The sequence below is a fragment of the Neolamprologus brichardi genome, chromosome 17 (assembly GCF_056152115.1).
Source record: "Neolamprologus brichardi isolate AB-2024 chromosome 17, ASM5615211v1, whole genome shotgun sequence".
NCBI classification, from domain to species: Eukaryota; Metazoa; Chordata; class Actinopteri; order Cichliformes; family Cichlidae; genus Neolamprologus; species Neolamprologus brichardi.
The window spans coordinates 15,632,159-15,648,602 of NC_142120.1; the positions used below are offsets into that span (position 1 = coordinate 15,632,159).

Consider the following 16,444-nt stretch of genomic DNA (forward strand, 5'->3'; position numbering starts at 1 on the left):
ATATTTCCCGACCTTATTTAGTCCTCCTGCTGATTTTGGATTGGCAGAAAGCTGTTACTGTCACTACCACTAGCCTAATGCACTAAGATGAAATTGCTGCAAAAAGCTTACTTTTTTTTGGCTCTACTGCCCTCTCCTTTTTTTCTGAGTGAGATCCTCTAGCCGACAGCACTCTCTGAGGGGGAAACAGCATGAGACTGAAGCAATTACAAAGTGTCTGACGCCAGAAACGCTCCTCTGGGCTCGAATTCTTGTAGAACAGTTCAGCCTGGCAGGGAAATAATATACATTTGTCATTTTTAATTAATCACGAGCTGGATCTGAGCCATCCATCCTATTGTTCGTTCTCAGCTTTTCATTTCACTCACTTAAGATTCCACATAAGTTGAGTCTACGGCAGTGAGCGCCTCTGAAATGTAAAGGCATTCAAATGTTATATTTAATTATTTGCTGCTATTGAAGTAAGTTTTATCCCGGAGTTAATGTCCTCCAGCACTTCTCTGAAATTCATAATAGACCTTATGCCAGTGCCTGTAGTTTGCCTAGCAGATTGTTTTTATACTTTACTGAGTGCTCAGCTCACAGAGAAGCCCCGTTTTGATTAAATACTTCAGACTCCGTCTCCCAGTTTTTAAGAGGTCCACAACTATTCATCTCCATAACCCAAAGTATGAAAGGGGGAAAAAAATTTGAATCCCAACTGTAAGAAGTATGTACAATGATTTCTAAAAGATTCATAGAGAAAGCCCAATGAAAGCACACTGATAAAGATCATTTTCCAAGAAAAAGGCATTGTGGCCTTTCAAAAGATAAGAAAGCCGTTCCCTGAGTTAGTCACACAAAGAATGATAGGCTTTTGGTGCAGTGCAGGCATAATAATAGGGGACATGGCAGATGACTTTGAATGAGCACTACATACAGCAAGTTAAAGTAAAAATATGTCCTGGAATTGAGCTGACTTAACCATTTCCTCTGTAGAAAGTGGATCCTGGGAGACAAGTTCTTCCTCTTCGAGAAGTTAATAATTTAAATGAAAGTCACTGTACCTGTTTTCAGAGCATGACAGCACCTATAATGGTTGGATGGGTCTGAGCATTTGACTATACTTCAGTAGGCATGTGTGCTGCCAGTGTTCGACTTTGATAAGAAGCCTTCCAAAGTGCCGTCTTAAAGGACAAGCGCATATGCTTTCCATAAATGCTTTCTCTCACTTTCTTTACGCTCAGAGGCACCTACAGCTCTACACATTGACAGAAAGGAAAAGACTCGGCTCCTGCTACAACCTGAGCACAAACCAGCCTTCTCACCCCTATAGTTTGACTGAACCAATGGGGGGTTTGTAAAAAACATAATTCTCCAAGGTCCCTCAAGTCACCTCTTCCCTCCATGTAGCCAAAAGGAAATTGGTGTATTCAGATAAATACATACAGACTCCAAATAAAGGATGGATATAGCTACTGTGACGTAAGTCGATTGGTTTATAAAGTTCTGTTTTGAATTCTTATCTTAAGCAATTCTATTTTTTGCTCATTTTTTTAAACTGGTCAACGTAAAAGGTGCATCTAACGAGAAAAATAGGACACTGCACGCTTAACTTCGTTTATTGCCCATTTGACTCCCATTTTAATAAAATGGGAACTTTTTTTTCCAAGTAAGACATGAAACTTGCGATTAGGATTACACTCATCGACTACTTTCTTAGATAAGCCTGTTCAACTGCAGGGCAAGTATTTAATCAGCCAATCACATGACAGTAGCTCAATACAATTAGGCATGTCGACATATTCGAGACAAACCAGGTGAAGTCAAATCAAATATCAGAAGAGGAAGAAAAGTGATCTAACTTGATCTGAGTATTTCAGGACTTGCTCATCCTGAAACGATCTCTAAGGTTTACAGAGAATTACCCCAAAAAGAGAAAATATCCATTGTGAGGTAGTTTTCTGACTGTAAATGCCTTGTTGATACCAGGCTGCTTCCAGAAGTAATGAAGCTAACACTAACCCCTTGTTACAACCAAGGTATGCAGAAGAGTACCTTTGAATACAGAGCATAGCAAACTTTGAAGTAGATGGACTACAGCAGAAGAAGATGATACCGTGTGCTGCTTCTGTCAGCTAAGAACAGGAAACAGAGTTACAGTTCACACTGATTCACCAGAATTGCACAAAAAAACTTCCGCTGGTCTCACAAGACTCATTTCTGGCATTTTCTTTCATTTTTTCGCATGAACAACATGAAAGCCTGGATCCTTGTATGGCTGCGTCAATGGCTGTGCCATGCCGCAAGGCTCAAATCATCTCAAACCGGTGTTTGAACATGACATGTCATGTTATGTGTGAGTGTGTGTGTCTGTATTTTAAACTGTAAGGTGTACCTAATAAAATGTCCATTGGGTGTAGAAGCCTAGTGAAAATGAAAGTGAAGTGAGCAGGCCATGTTTTTTTCTCTACATTCAGGTGTGTTTGAAGAAGAGAAGAAAAGAGTCACTTCTGTTTGTCATTAGAAGAATGCAGGAAGCCTTTTTGATTGGTTTCATATTTCAGACTTTAATATTACATCCATCTTTTATGTCTAGTCTATAAAAGATCATCATAAAATTCTTAGACATTTTAATGTTCAGCTAAAGTTGATACCTAAGTAGCCTGACACAAGAGAGCAAGAGTCATTAATCATTGCCGAACTTATTATTGCCAGATTCCAAACTAGATATTGAAGGCAGGAAATTGCCGTAAGTAAAGGTTTAGTGAAGTGGCGCTTTTCAAATAAGAGATTTTATTTTGCCCTCAAGGTTGTCTTTGGACAATACCCCTCACTGCCCGCCTTTCCCCAGTGCAGGAACAGGAGAAGTGAGTGTTTGCAAACCTCAACAAAGGGGGTTACTTTAACTGGAACATCAGAAACATCCTGTGGTTGATGTGGCTCATGAGCCACTAAGAATGAGCCCTATCAAACCCTACCATTTGCCCCATTGATCCAAACAAATCTGTGAGTTTGCTGGTGAAAGGAAAGGAGGAGGAAAGCCAGTACCGGGCACAGATCGATGGATCTTCAGTGACTCCTCACATGCTTCAATAAATACGAACAAGATGCTCCTCCACTCCACAATAACCCCGCATTCAAAACACATCCCATCTCTTTCCCCTCTCTCACGGACTGACGTAATCCCTGCTGAGAACATAAAGGAGAATCTATTTATACGATCGGATCCTTTGGTTGCGTTTGATATGAAGGCAGGAGGCAATGGAGTCAACAGTGAAGGAATAAAGGAGAGAGCAGTTTAATGAATCAATTATATGGCCCAAGAAAAGGGGAATTGCTCGGGTTATTAGCTGTACCGGCTGAGCAAAAAAGATTTCCACCATTACCCTTCTGTGAAGAATAGATTTTGGTTTCTTTAATTAAAGCTGTTAACCTCTCACAATCCAATTCCCAATCAGAGAACTTGTATAAATACATTTGGGGAGCATGCAATTAGGCAACAGCTCCTCTGTGTGTTTATAATGAACACAAATATTACCATAAGACACATGTATGCATTTAATATCACTTAGCTGCATATGAATTATACATTTTTAAACAACTCCTGGCTCCCAGAAGTAAATCAAAGGATGTGCTTTCCAAATGGGAGACACTTTTGGCTATCTCTAATTTCATCACTCAATATTTAGACTTGCTCAAGAGGAAATCTTTTTTCATTTGTGATATAAGGAGTTTAGTCCAAATGTGCAGTAATGACAATTAGTAAAGTGGGTCACATGGGTTGGTTGTTTTTGTGAACATAAAGAGAATAATTACCCCAATCTAGAGTTCCAATCAGCATTATAGGGAGTTCCAGTTCGTTATTGAGCTTTTGAGGCTGCTTTTAACACCAAATGAAATTCATGCAGTGAATTTCATTTGGTGTTAAATTATTCATTTGTAATAATAACACATAGTCAATCAACACAACACAACACAAGCCATGAAAGCAAACAACAAGTTGTGATAAATACAGCAACACCCTGCACATGTCCCAACTAATCATCAGATACAGTCACTGACACTGAGCAGAGCGAAGCTGATACGCACACATTTAAACTCACAAATAACAAGATTAGATTTAAGTCAGACTTCGTGAATTTCTTTTATCTTTTATTGTAGCATTTCAAATGCAGTGAACTTTTTTTTGCTTCAAGTAGTCAAAAGTCATTATCTTTTTGGAAAATATTTTAAAATCCATAAAGATCGACAATCAGATTTTGTGCAGACCTCAGGAGACTTGGGAACATTGTACTTGAGTATATATTCAAACTATTATAAAGAGCATAGAAATTAATGGAATGGTCAGAAAATCAATTTAATGTCCCCACATTCAAGCTCACAATGTCAAAAACCAGTTGTACTTCAGATCGTAACAAAGGATCAAGCAACAGGTCACACAGGAACAAGTCACAAGTCTCTCTTCTATTTCATTTGCTAAGTAAAAGGAGGGATGACAGCCAAAAGTGTTCCATATCATAAAGCTGACTGACGGAACAACACCGATCAGAACAGAAGAAAAAAACCCAAAAAACTCACTCCTCATGTGTCCCCATGTGGAAAACTAAATGTGCAGTGAAGGAAAAACATGGTCCTGTAAGCTTTTTGCTCCCTGATATCATTCTAGCCTCTCTAGGTTCTCTATTTTCATTTTTAACATTTCACATGAACACAGGATAGAAAAGGTAACAATAAGCCAGCACTCACAGTTTTCTACCGAGTGATTAAAAATATGTTACTCAGGTCATTTGGAGGTCTGTACAGATGAACTGAAAGAAGACAAACTATCTTTACTGCTATGTGCATTTACCTGTATCTGTGTTTCATAAGCACATCTGCACATCTGTGACTGCAACTTTACCTGCCCCCAGTTTTAAATCTTTCCGTTTATTCTGAAAATGTCAGGGAACGTATTACACTGCTATGAGATGTAATGGATCACCTACTGTACAGAGAAAAGCACACAGGGTTATCAACCAGTTCTGCAGAAGTGGTATAAAAAATATTCTTCTTCAGGTTTGTGGAAAAAAATATAAACCAACTCTCAAAATAAAAAAAGAAAGAAAAGAAAAAGAAATGAATATGTATTATAACAGGTAGAATTTTGAGCAGCACCGTCTTTATTGATTATTGATTCAGGTCATTGGTGCAAATGGAAATTTGGAACCTGACAGAGACTCAACTTTGAGCATCTTAGCAAACAGAAACTGTAGAACCAGGCTTCTGTAAAAGTGCTCCAACCTCAAATATGCCCAACATCATGGGCGCAATAATACAGGCATTTTTGCAGCAAAGTGCCAAACCCATACCAATTTTCTTCCCTCATTCTTTTCATAAATGCCTAGATTGGATCATGCTCCCCACTGCCAACAAATTAATGTTGCTGGCAGTGGGGGGCATGATACACTTCTTGATAGAATGATGTCATTGAAATTCACCTGAAGCAAGATCCTCCACAAAATTATCTTTTTTTTTCTTTTTTGTGGAGGCACGTTTGTCATGGTTGGTGTTATTGCTCTTCGTTGTGTTTCTAGTTTTCTCAGCCTTCTCTATCATCATGTTTATTATTAGCTTTCATGTCTATTTTTTCCTTTTGTACTTTGAAGGTTACTTTTTCTGTCTCTAGTATAAAATTTACTTCCTGCTTTTTCACCTTTCCCAGCTTTGTGACTGTCTCCACCATCCTCTTTACAGTCGCCTGTACCTGTGCTTCCTTCCCACATCATCAATCACCCTCTCTGTTTTTGGATTTCTGTTTTGTTTTTTTGTTTACTTTACCTTTTTATGTGACCTGTGTTTAGGTTCTCCCTCCAATACATCCTGACAGATTTGACAAAAGCTATTTGTCTCATAAGATGACTGTATTGATTCATGTTTCTAAAACATAAGAAAAAATGCTAAATGAAACACATTCTCACTTGAAAAAAGAAGTATTATGAGATTGGACATAGGATTATGGTAATCTTAACACTATAAAGTGATACAACTGATGCTGGCTAAGATCTGCAAGATAAATCTCCATATGAACCCCTTTATAATTCCTCAGCACCAATATGGAAGTCACCATCTAGAGCAGGGGTCTCAAACTACAGTCCTTGAAGGCCGGTGTCCTGAAACTTTTCCATGTGTCCCTGTTGCAAAACACCTGAATAAAATTAGTAGGTCATTAGCAAGAGTATAGAACTTGACTTCACGTTGAAGTAGCAACCCTACTCAAGTAAAGTCAAGTAAATGCAAGTGTTTGAAAAAATTTACTTCTAAAAGTACTTCTATTGCACCATGTTCATTCACTCATGAACTGCTGTAACATGAATCAAATCTGTAGAGTCTTGCTAATGACCTACAGTGACTTGCAAAAGTATTCGGCCCCCTTGAACAAACACCGTCCATCTAATCTGACTGAGCTGGAGCTGTTTTGCAAAGAAGAATGGGCAAGGATTTCAGACTTTAGATGTGCAAAGCTGGTAGAGACATACCCTAAAAGACTGGCAGCTGTAATTGCAGCAAAAGGTGGTTCTACAAAGTATTGACTCAGGGGGCTGAATAATTATGCACACCCCACTTTTCAGTTATTTATTTGTAAAAAAAATGTTTGGAATCATGTATGATTTTCATCCCACTTCTCACGTGTACACCACTTTGTATTGGTCTTTCATGTGGAATTCCAATAAAATTGATTCATGTTTGTGGCTGTAATGTGACAAAATGTGGAAAAGTTCAAGGGGCCGAATACTTTTGCAAGCCACTATACTAACAAATAAAACTGAAAACTAACTGTATTCAGGTGTGTAGCAACAGCGACACATGGAAAAGTTTCAGGACACCGGCCCTTGAAGACTGGAGTTTGAGACTCCTGATCTAGAGGAACTTGAGCTTTTGACATACCCAAGAGCACATTAGACTTGTAGTCAAGACCACCTAAACCAAGACCAAGACAATACCAAGACCAGAGAGTATCGAGACCAAGACAAGACCAAGACAGACCGATTCAAGACCAAGACGAGACCGAGCCAAAAAAGTCTTTAAACTGAAGCCAGATGCTGCTTCGTTTACGGGTGTCAGGCATATTTATGTGTTTTTGCGATGCACTCGCACAGCCCTCCTCACTGCTGTCTACTGTCTCACTCACTTACTGAGAGGACAGACGCACGCTCCACTTGACTGTTGCGTCTCTCACACTCTCTGTTTTTCACATAATGATGTTATCCTGTATCGTCGCAGGTGATTGGCCACAATATGGAGGGTTCGAAGCACAGCTGAGCCACTGTGTGAGAGCTGAGCAGCGAAAGGAAATTAAGATAGGAGCCAGCTCTCGCTCAATGGGAGTCGACTCTTCTGATTCACTACAAAGCACTCTCTAAGCGCGGCTCTTAGAGCTGATGCTTTTGCACATGACACATTATCGAACGTTACGTTGTGCGTCATGGATACTGTTGACTCCAAATCTCCCGACCACTATGTCAATCTGAGACAGCTAGACCAAGACAGCGCGACCAAGACAAGACCGAGGGATCCGAGACCAAGACAAAACCAAGACCAAAGTCCGTCGCGACCAAGACAAGCCCAAGACCAGGTAAAAGTGGTCTCGAGACCGGTCTCGAGACATCCAACTCTAGAGCACATCATCACCCATGACTGCACCTGTTCCATGTCCAGCACTATTTCTATATATCCCCTTGACCTCCTTTCATGTCGCTCATGCATTGCTTTGATTTGGACTGCATTTTTTTTGTATCTAATTTCATGTCGTCATCAAGTCTTAAAAAAAAATGATGTCACATTGTTACGGTTTGCTGACACAGTTAAAACATAAATGGGGCAGGAAGTGTGGTTTTCTTAAGAACGCACATTTCCTCTATACACGTAACATTTATCATGTACAATTTGCTCAAATGTTTGTATTTCACCTGGAACGCTTACATGAGCAAACTTTGTGGATTTACTAACAGAAAATATTCTCTCAGGACACTTGATAGGATATGAGTTGAACTTACTCTGGTAACCGTTTGGGGTTTGTTTTGTTGGTTTGGAAATCTCCCTCGTGAAAAAAATTCAGCTGAACTGACATCGGTTCTCCAAACAAAAAAACAATATATAAAATGTGGCAAAAACAAATGTCTCCTTGGATATTGATTTGTGTTCCAAAGTCGCATCTGATATTTAGAGAGAGAGAGAGGAAAAAACAAAAGAAAAGCCACTGTGCTGACAGATTTCCATTGTGTGGTTCATTGTTTTTTTGTTTATCTTTAGTAGACAGACAACACAACACTGTGTCCTTGGGAAAAGTCAGGCAGAAAAATCCACTTTTGAGTGGCTTTCCCATCCCAGTAGTTGTGATTCAGGAGAGGAGTGAATGCCTCACCTAGAGACAGGGCATATTGAAAGGATTTATTTAGGAGTCTCTCTGTTTGTGTGTGTTCCTTGAGCTGAGCTTTTGAGAGATTCTAGCACGGATGAAATGAAAAGTGTATTGACTGGAAGACAAAGAAAGGCCTTTGAAATGAACTGAAAGGCAGAAAGCCACGGAAAGTCGAGCATATAGCTCCAATATGCAGCCACTGTCACGACTGAGGGTCCTGTCTTTAGCTTGTAAGATCACCTCCCTCGTGTACCTTAGTGTTTACTTTTTCTGCCTCTTAGTTGTGAGTCTGCATGCTTTCCTTCCTGCCTTTTTAACAACTTCTCTACAGGTCTGCCCGTGCTTCTGTGTGGTTTGCCTTTATTCGCTTACTCCTCTGGTTTTTCTATTTTTCTGTTGGACTTCAGTTGTGATTCACTCTACCTAGACTTTGCTGTCTTCCCTATAAGGAGCAACCTTTTCCTACCTAAGAGTTTGAGATCCCTTCGTCTGAACAAAAACAGAACACCCACAGAGCAAAAATGTATCTACAAACTCTACAAAATGTACATAACTACACAGTAAATAATGTGAGCTAAAGCTTGATAAAATGCTGCTAGGTGCAGTAATCCCTCCAGGTTTGGTGTTGAAGGAAAGTGAATTGTTTTCCCGTGGGACCGTAGAATCCCTTAAATGCGGCACGGCACCATTTCTTGTGTGTTTAGGTGCAGATGATTAAAGGAAAATGCCACACTAAAGGTCAGACAATGGGGGAGAGGGTATGTGAAGATGGTCCCTACTACAGTATCTCTCAGAACAGCCTGAGAGAAGCCTCCGGGGAGCCATGCTCCAGAACAAAAGCAGCATGTGTGGCATCCTCCGTGTGTGTTTCAGCTTGCGTGTATTGTGTGCTGAGTCTTCAAAATGAAACTAAATCTGAAGCAGCAGTGCAAAATAGGCTTGTTTAATGATTAACAAAAACCAACAACCCCCCCCCCCCCCCCCCCCCAAAAAAAAAAAATAATAATAATAATAATAACAAGGATGGCAGGCAAAGGCTGTGTGAGACCATCAGAGCTGAAACAGACGAAATTGAAGACTTCGGTTTATGCATGAATGCTTCCATCACGACGATCGTATTATATTATACCCCCAAACACTCATTCATTTGCTTATCCTCCCTCTCATCTCCCCAGTATATTATTAGCTGCATGAGAACATTATGAGCCCCATACTATCGCTGCAACGAATTCCAGTCATCCCAATTTTTAGGGTTATGAAACTGCGATATAGAAAGATTACAGTTGTATTAAAATTTATTGGCAAATTAAAGTTTCTAATATTCTAACTATGTTTTTACAAAGGTTGCACAAAGAAAGCTGGCAGCTGGAGCACTGCAGCAGTCAAGCAAACTTTCAATAAAGTTTTCTTTTTAGTGAAGTAGAGATAAGTTGGTAAAATGCTGGAAAAAAAAAAACATGTTCTGCCTCCGAGGGTAAACATTTAAAACAAATATCAGAGAATGTTAAAATATAAGATGCTGTGCACGAACATTTGAGTGAGGCCAAAGTTATTTTGGAGCAGCACTGAGACGCACTCTAAGTGAATCGGAATTTTATATATAATTTGCATAATTTACAATAAAAATATTCCATATTTATCGTACACCGCTCCGCTGCGGCCATTTAATTAGGCCTTTCTCTCGAATCAGGCACTTTAGCTGCTGCAGCTCCTGATTACCCGAATGTCCATTGATTGGTCGGCTTCCATAAACAGATTAACATCCCCCTGTAACAAACATGGGCATGAGATTATAAAGGCACCTGAGCTGCCATTTCAGTGAGCGTGGGGAACAGTGCACTACTTCGTAATACTGCATTCTGGTTCGCTTGGAGTTCACTGGGATTTTTCTCCATCTTGATGTGTTGTGTTGTGGACAGAGATCTCAGATGTCATTACCGGAATTTGCTGGAAGCACTCTCCCATTCTCACCATGGGGATGTTACCTTCAACTTATACATCTTCCCTTACTCCTCTCTCAGCCTTTGGTATTTTTCCAGCATCTTGTTTTCCTTCTACCTGATGTTGCTATTGCTTGTAGTGATGTGTCGGTTGTGAACGAAATGGCTCTTAGAGCCGGATCTTTGACATGAACGACGCGAGCCGTGTTTTTTTTTTCTCTCTCTCTCGCACTTTTTTTCCGCTTCACTCCGCACATGAGCCTTGTGCTTTACGCTGGGATGAGGGGGGAGGGGCGGTAGTTACACTGGCAGTAGCACAGGAACAGAGCGGGAGGGAGAGAGAGAGAGAAAGAGAGCCAGGGACAACAACGTCACATTAGAAAGGAATAGTAATCATCCACAACTGATTTCAGTTGTGGATGATAAAGGATTCAGAAAGTTTATTCATGCAGGCCCATATGACATCTTTTTGTTTACATATTTTAATTTATATTTATTTGTGTTGTGATTTGCAGTGTTTTGTGTTGTTTCACTTTAAATTTGTTTAAAAGGAAAAAGATGAAAATTTTAATATTTAAAAGTTGAAATGTGACTAGTTGGTTTTTGTATTATATGATTTATATATTACATTTTATGTGGAGTGAATAAATAAAAGTATATTTACGGTGGCCCCTAGAGACAAAGCACGTACAAACTTCAAAATACGTAAAAACTCAGAAGCACATAAAAACTCAAAGCACGTACAAAAGACAACAGAAGTGCTCCAGGATGCTAGGGGCAGTGTTGAGCTTTTGTTACCTAGTGGCTACACAAGCCAGGAAGTACCAACAACCGGATTTGGTGTGTGGTAGTAACAGGTAAACGAACATTTTTTTTTTTAATTATTTGAATATATATGAATGCTTGTGTATAAATACACAAACAATACACATATGCTTTCGATTGTGTAATTTAAGTGATCTAGGTAGCTCTGTTTTGGAAGTTCAGTTAACGCTAGAAATGTGTTTTGGAGTTTGTACGTGCTTTGTCTCAAGGGGCCACCGCATATATTTATATAAACATATATAAATAGAACCACTTTTTTTTTTCATTAGTAATTCCTTTTGTGCATAAATTTATATTATTGTTAATAATAAATTAATTAAAGCAACAAAACAACCTGAAGAGCCGGTTGGGAGCCGAAAGAGATGGCTCTATTTAGTGAGCCGAGCCGAAAGATCCGGTTCTATAAAAAGAGCCGGAAATCCCATTACTAGTTGCTTGGTGTAGGTACATCTGTTACCATGGATTCTTTCTCTGCTTGTCCACTGTTACTATGTCCAGTTGGTTAGCCATCACCAATTTGGACTTCCTCAGCACAGATGAACGTTAACATCACCAATGAAACATTAAGGATTAATGATTCATTCAGTTATTTATTGTTCAATAAGTGATTTTCTAAATTACTCTTCAAAATTGTTGTTCAAAATTTGTTGTAGTAGACTGGTCAAAGTTGGTCCAGACTATACTGGTCTAAAGGCATAAAATGTGAAGAGTATCTAAGGGCCAACAGGGTTTCCAATTAGCATGAGAAATTGTTGTTTCAAATGAGAAAAATGTTTTTTAAGCTACTATGAATATGTGATGAAGGCAGTAAAAGAATAATAGCACTAGATGAAAATTAAGAGCAAATGAAGTCAGATGTCTTTGGCATAGATAGCAGAGATGCACACAAGACACTGGTGCCTTGGCACACTGGCGGCAGTAATACAGGACACCAAGAGATATAAATTTTTATGACACCATTAAAGTTCACATTTTGATGTTATGGGTTGGCCAACAAGACTGTAGTTTGAGTCCAGTTGGGAGCTTTGTGCTAGCCAATTTTCTTTTTCAGATTTGTCTAGTGCTTTCTATTTTCACTTTAAGGAATGAAAAAAAGTAGTTTAATAACGACTTTCATTTTCATTGTTGTTATGTGACAGGTTGAGAGGGAGACCCTTCACTCTATTTCCATAAATCAAGTGTGTCTAGCACCAACAACAAACATAATGCTAGATGTATCTATGAGGCAAAAGTGGTCATATTAGATGGCCTGAGAATGAGAATGGCATCTTGAACCTTAGAAAAATCGGCTCAGTGAGTCTTTGAAATTACCTCCTTAATTACTTACTTTTGATAAAGCAAAATAATCATCAAAACTCTGTTTTATCCCTTTTCCATTTATGGAATATTTGTAGATTTTCTGTATATTGCATTCTAAATATAGGCCTTTTTGTTTTGTGTTGCACAAACAGAGAAAACCAAATAACTGTTATTCTCTAATGGATTCTTAAATAGTAAAATTTGAAACCTTTTTTTCAGGAACACTGTTCAAATTACACAACTACAAAACTGCAGACACTTTTGAGAGTTTCTCTGAAAAGAACAGATTGCTCAAGGTCATATCCAAACAGCGAAGATATTCATAAATATTACTTCTGCATCTATTCCATTTTATAAGGGTCTCACGATAAGATCTAACACATTTTGATAGTAGGCTGAAAAGAAGGCTACTTTGAGTCAGCAGGTTTTGCTCATTGTAGAACACTCTGAAATAGATGTGCCGTATTCATACACTGGGCTATTTTTACCCTGTCCTTTAATCTCCATTCCTTTCTGTGAAGCTACAGTAGAAACACCTGTGTGCCTGGCTGCAGGGGACACCTTATCACCCACTACTTGTGCTTTTGCTTTTCTCTCCATTTGGGTACCTTTTGATTGCTTGAAATAGCTAGTCTTGTTCCCTTCACATGCTGGCTGTCCTGGTGCTGGACCCTTGCAGGCTGATCCCCCTGGCAGCCACTGACGGCACAGAAACAGCTCAATGCTGCTCCATCCCTCAAGCCCCACACAGTAACATCAGCAGTCACCGCCCGCCTCCCTCTTTCCGTTCTCAAATGCTTTCTCCTGCCTACTCTCCAAAGGCGCCAATTTAGAGGTGTCTGTCTAATTGAGTAGGCAACATTTATCTGTGTGTGTGTGTGTGTGTGTGTGTGTGTGTGTGTGTGTGTGTGTGTGTGTGTGTGTGTGTGTCTAAAGTGAGTATGTGTGTGTCTGTGTTTCTCTTAGGAACCTGCTGAAAGCACCTTGAGTCACTTGTTCATTAAAGTATGCTGGATGAGAAAGCCTTTGCAGAGAGCGTAGGTAGTTTTGTCTGGCTTTTGATAAAGCCATGCTCCCTCCCTTTCTCTTTTTTCCTATCCTCCCTGCCTCCTAAAATGACTTCTCTCTTTCTTTCTCTGCTTCTTATTCTGTGTATTTAGCAGAGAGTTATGCAAAGAAATTGTTTTTTGTCCACTTGAGCAGTGCTTTGCATATCTCTGTGTATTTAATTTGTGCTTGTAAACAGACTGTTGAATTTCTTAATAGCAGTGGAAAGTCGGTGACAGCTTATTAAAGACCCAAGAAATCACTCTTCTTGAAAGTGAGAATGGACTTCATCTGCAGCTGAATAAGGTACATAATGCTGTAGAAGATCTAGTTATCAGTCACACCTCAGCTACGAACACTACACTAAATTTGCACAATGGATGTGGAAGATTTTAATTTAAAAAGTATCTACTGCTTTGGTTAGTACATTTATTTTAACTGTTTCAGTGTATATTGTAAATATCAGGGTCTTTACACTGTGTTTATCTGTATGTAATGGGCACTGCATAGATGCCATTCAATGTATTATATATACACAATTCAGTATATTACATATACTGACTTTTGCTACCGATTCAGATCCTTCCATGTACTTCAGAACTCAATGCCATTGTCATGTGGTTGTTTTTACTTTTAGAAATCACATAAATATGCAACAACTGAGCAGTAAGCAGTTATAAACAAAAGATATAAGCCATGCCTTGCCAGTAAACTGTTGATTTCTTATTTTAAGCTGTCACAAATTAATTCACCTTGAGGTATTTAGTTATATAAATAAAAATCCTGTACACTACAGGAAACAGGAGGCTGTGTTTCAAACACTAGTCACCATTTTCATTTTCTTCCTAATATATATCCCTCCTAAGCTTTCAAGAAGTGATGGCTTCCTGTTACCTCTCAAGTCACCCCCATTCACTCGCCAGTGCCAACCTACACAATAGTTACCCTTCTCATCCATTTAACCCTTTCAGGCTCAAATTAAACTTTTTGTTGCTAATGCACAACCAAGTCCTGCAGTGGTACTTCTGAGTAAAAAAATCTCATAAAATATGTATGTGGGTTAATCAGGTTGTTAGTTTTTAACTGTTGCAAATCGGCAACGCCTGCCTTGAGAGGGTTAAGCCATTGCAGGCTCTGAACGTCTGTAGTTTGATAACATTCACAAATGATAGGCTACGACTTTCAACTTACATGTTTTAAAAGAAAAGGTTCACTCACAGAGTTACTAGAGTCCAACAAACCAAAGATGTTGCACTCAGCATCTTAAGCTACCTGTCATTTTGTTACATTTTGCAAAGAAAATGATAGAACAGGTCTAACAATTTGTTTAAAATGTAACCTAACCTAAACATAAATGAAAATACAGTACATAAGGTTAAAACAGATTCGCTTGAAAGTCAATGCCAAATTTGGTATTTATTCTTGTAATTCCTCTAAGTAGTTAGGAATAGTTCTCCAGGCTTCTTGGGGAAAATTCCAAAAGTCTTCTTTGGTTGTTAGCTGCCTTTTGTTCTAGAACCTGTGTCTTATAGATGGCCGTAGACACTCACTGTATAAAAGCTACTGATTTCCACTGATTTGTGTGATCAGTTCTTGTGCAATTTTATCTCTGTTTCCCTTCTTTAAGAACGGCTTCTTGACAGCCACCCCATTTCTGATGAGGCTTTGGTAACAGTAGAAAGATCATCTGAAGAAACTGTCATTTGATATTTTTCATACATTCAACTAAAGAAACATGAAAACATTGTGTCTTTCCAACAGGCTGCTAATAACAAATTCTTAGCACTCATTCATCCTTTTTAGGTACCCTTTTCATGCTTAAGGGGCTCATAGGCCCAGGTTAAATGGCTTACCAAACAAAATTTCTCTGAAAATGGTCAGGTACAAGGACTGGACTGAAATGAGTAAAAGAGCAGCCAATGTCCAAATTGACACTTTGAAATATCTCCAGAAAGCCTGGAGAATTTTTACTTAAAACACTAGGAAAAACTAGGAAAGTTTGGATTCTTGGAAGCAAAATATAAAGAAATCAAAGACGGCAAAAAGCCCCAAACAAACCCAGACCCAACTGTAAATACAGTCCCGATCAAAAGATTAAGACGACTTGAAAATGGCAAAAAAAAAAAAAAAAAATCATATTTTGCATGGTTGGATCTTAACAAGGTTCCAAGTAAAGCTTAAATATGCAACAAGAAGAAATGGGAGTGAGACAAAACCCATAACCATGAGACGGCATCTGATACTGAAGCGTTTCAAAAACAAAAAACATCTTCCAAAGCCTCGTCTCCTTGAATGCCACAGAAGTGACCATTTGGACTTGGCAATACATCACCAACCATGCAGCATTGAAAGGTGGAAGAAAGTTTTATTCTCTGATGAGAAAAAATTAACCTTGATGGTCCTGGTGGTTTCCAACGTTACTGGCATGACAAGCAGATCCCACCTGAGATGTTTTCCACGCAATACAGTGGAGAGGGCACCATAATGGTCTGGGGTGCTTTTTCCTTCAGTGGAACAATGGATCTTCAGGAGGTGCAGGGGCGTTAAACGGCCGCTGGCTATGTCCAGATGTTGCCGAGAGCAACCCTCATCTGTGTGGTAACGACTGGGTTTTTCAACAGGACAACGCTACGGTACACAATGCTCGCAGGACAAGGGCTTTCTTCCAGGAGAATAACATCACTTTTTTGGACTATCCTGCATGTTCCCCTAATCTAAATCCAATTGTGAACCTTTGGGGATGGATGGCAAGGGAAGTATACAAAAATGGACAACAGTTCCAAACAGTAGATGCCCTTCATGTGGCCATCTTCACCACTTAGAAATGTATCCACTCACCTCATGGAAACGCTTGCATCAAGCATGCGGCAACGAATCTTTGAAGTGCTCAAGATTAACGGTGGGGCTACTCATTACTGAGTTCATATTTGGAACATTGATTTCTGTTTTGGGG

General features: G+C 39.2%; 1 protein-coding gene across 2 annotated transcripts in view; it reads right to left on the bottom strand.

The window, feature by feature from the left end:
* ptn (pleiotrophin) overlaps positions 1-16,444 on the bottom strand; it is a 56,249-nt gene that overhangs the window by 15,264 nt on the left and 24,541 nt on the right. Inside the window, exon 2 of one of the 2 annotated variants that reach the window (XM_035908082.2) lies at positions 112-175. The exons of the other annotated variant lie outside the window; for it this stretch is intronic. The gene's annotated coding sequence lies outside the window, so the exon portion shown is untranslated. The remainder of the gene's footprint in view (positions 1-111; positions 176-16,444) is intronic. 2 annotated transcript variants of the gene reach the window in all.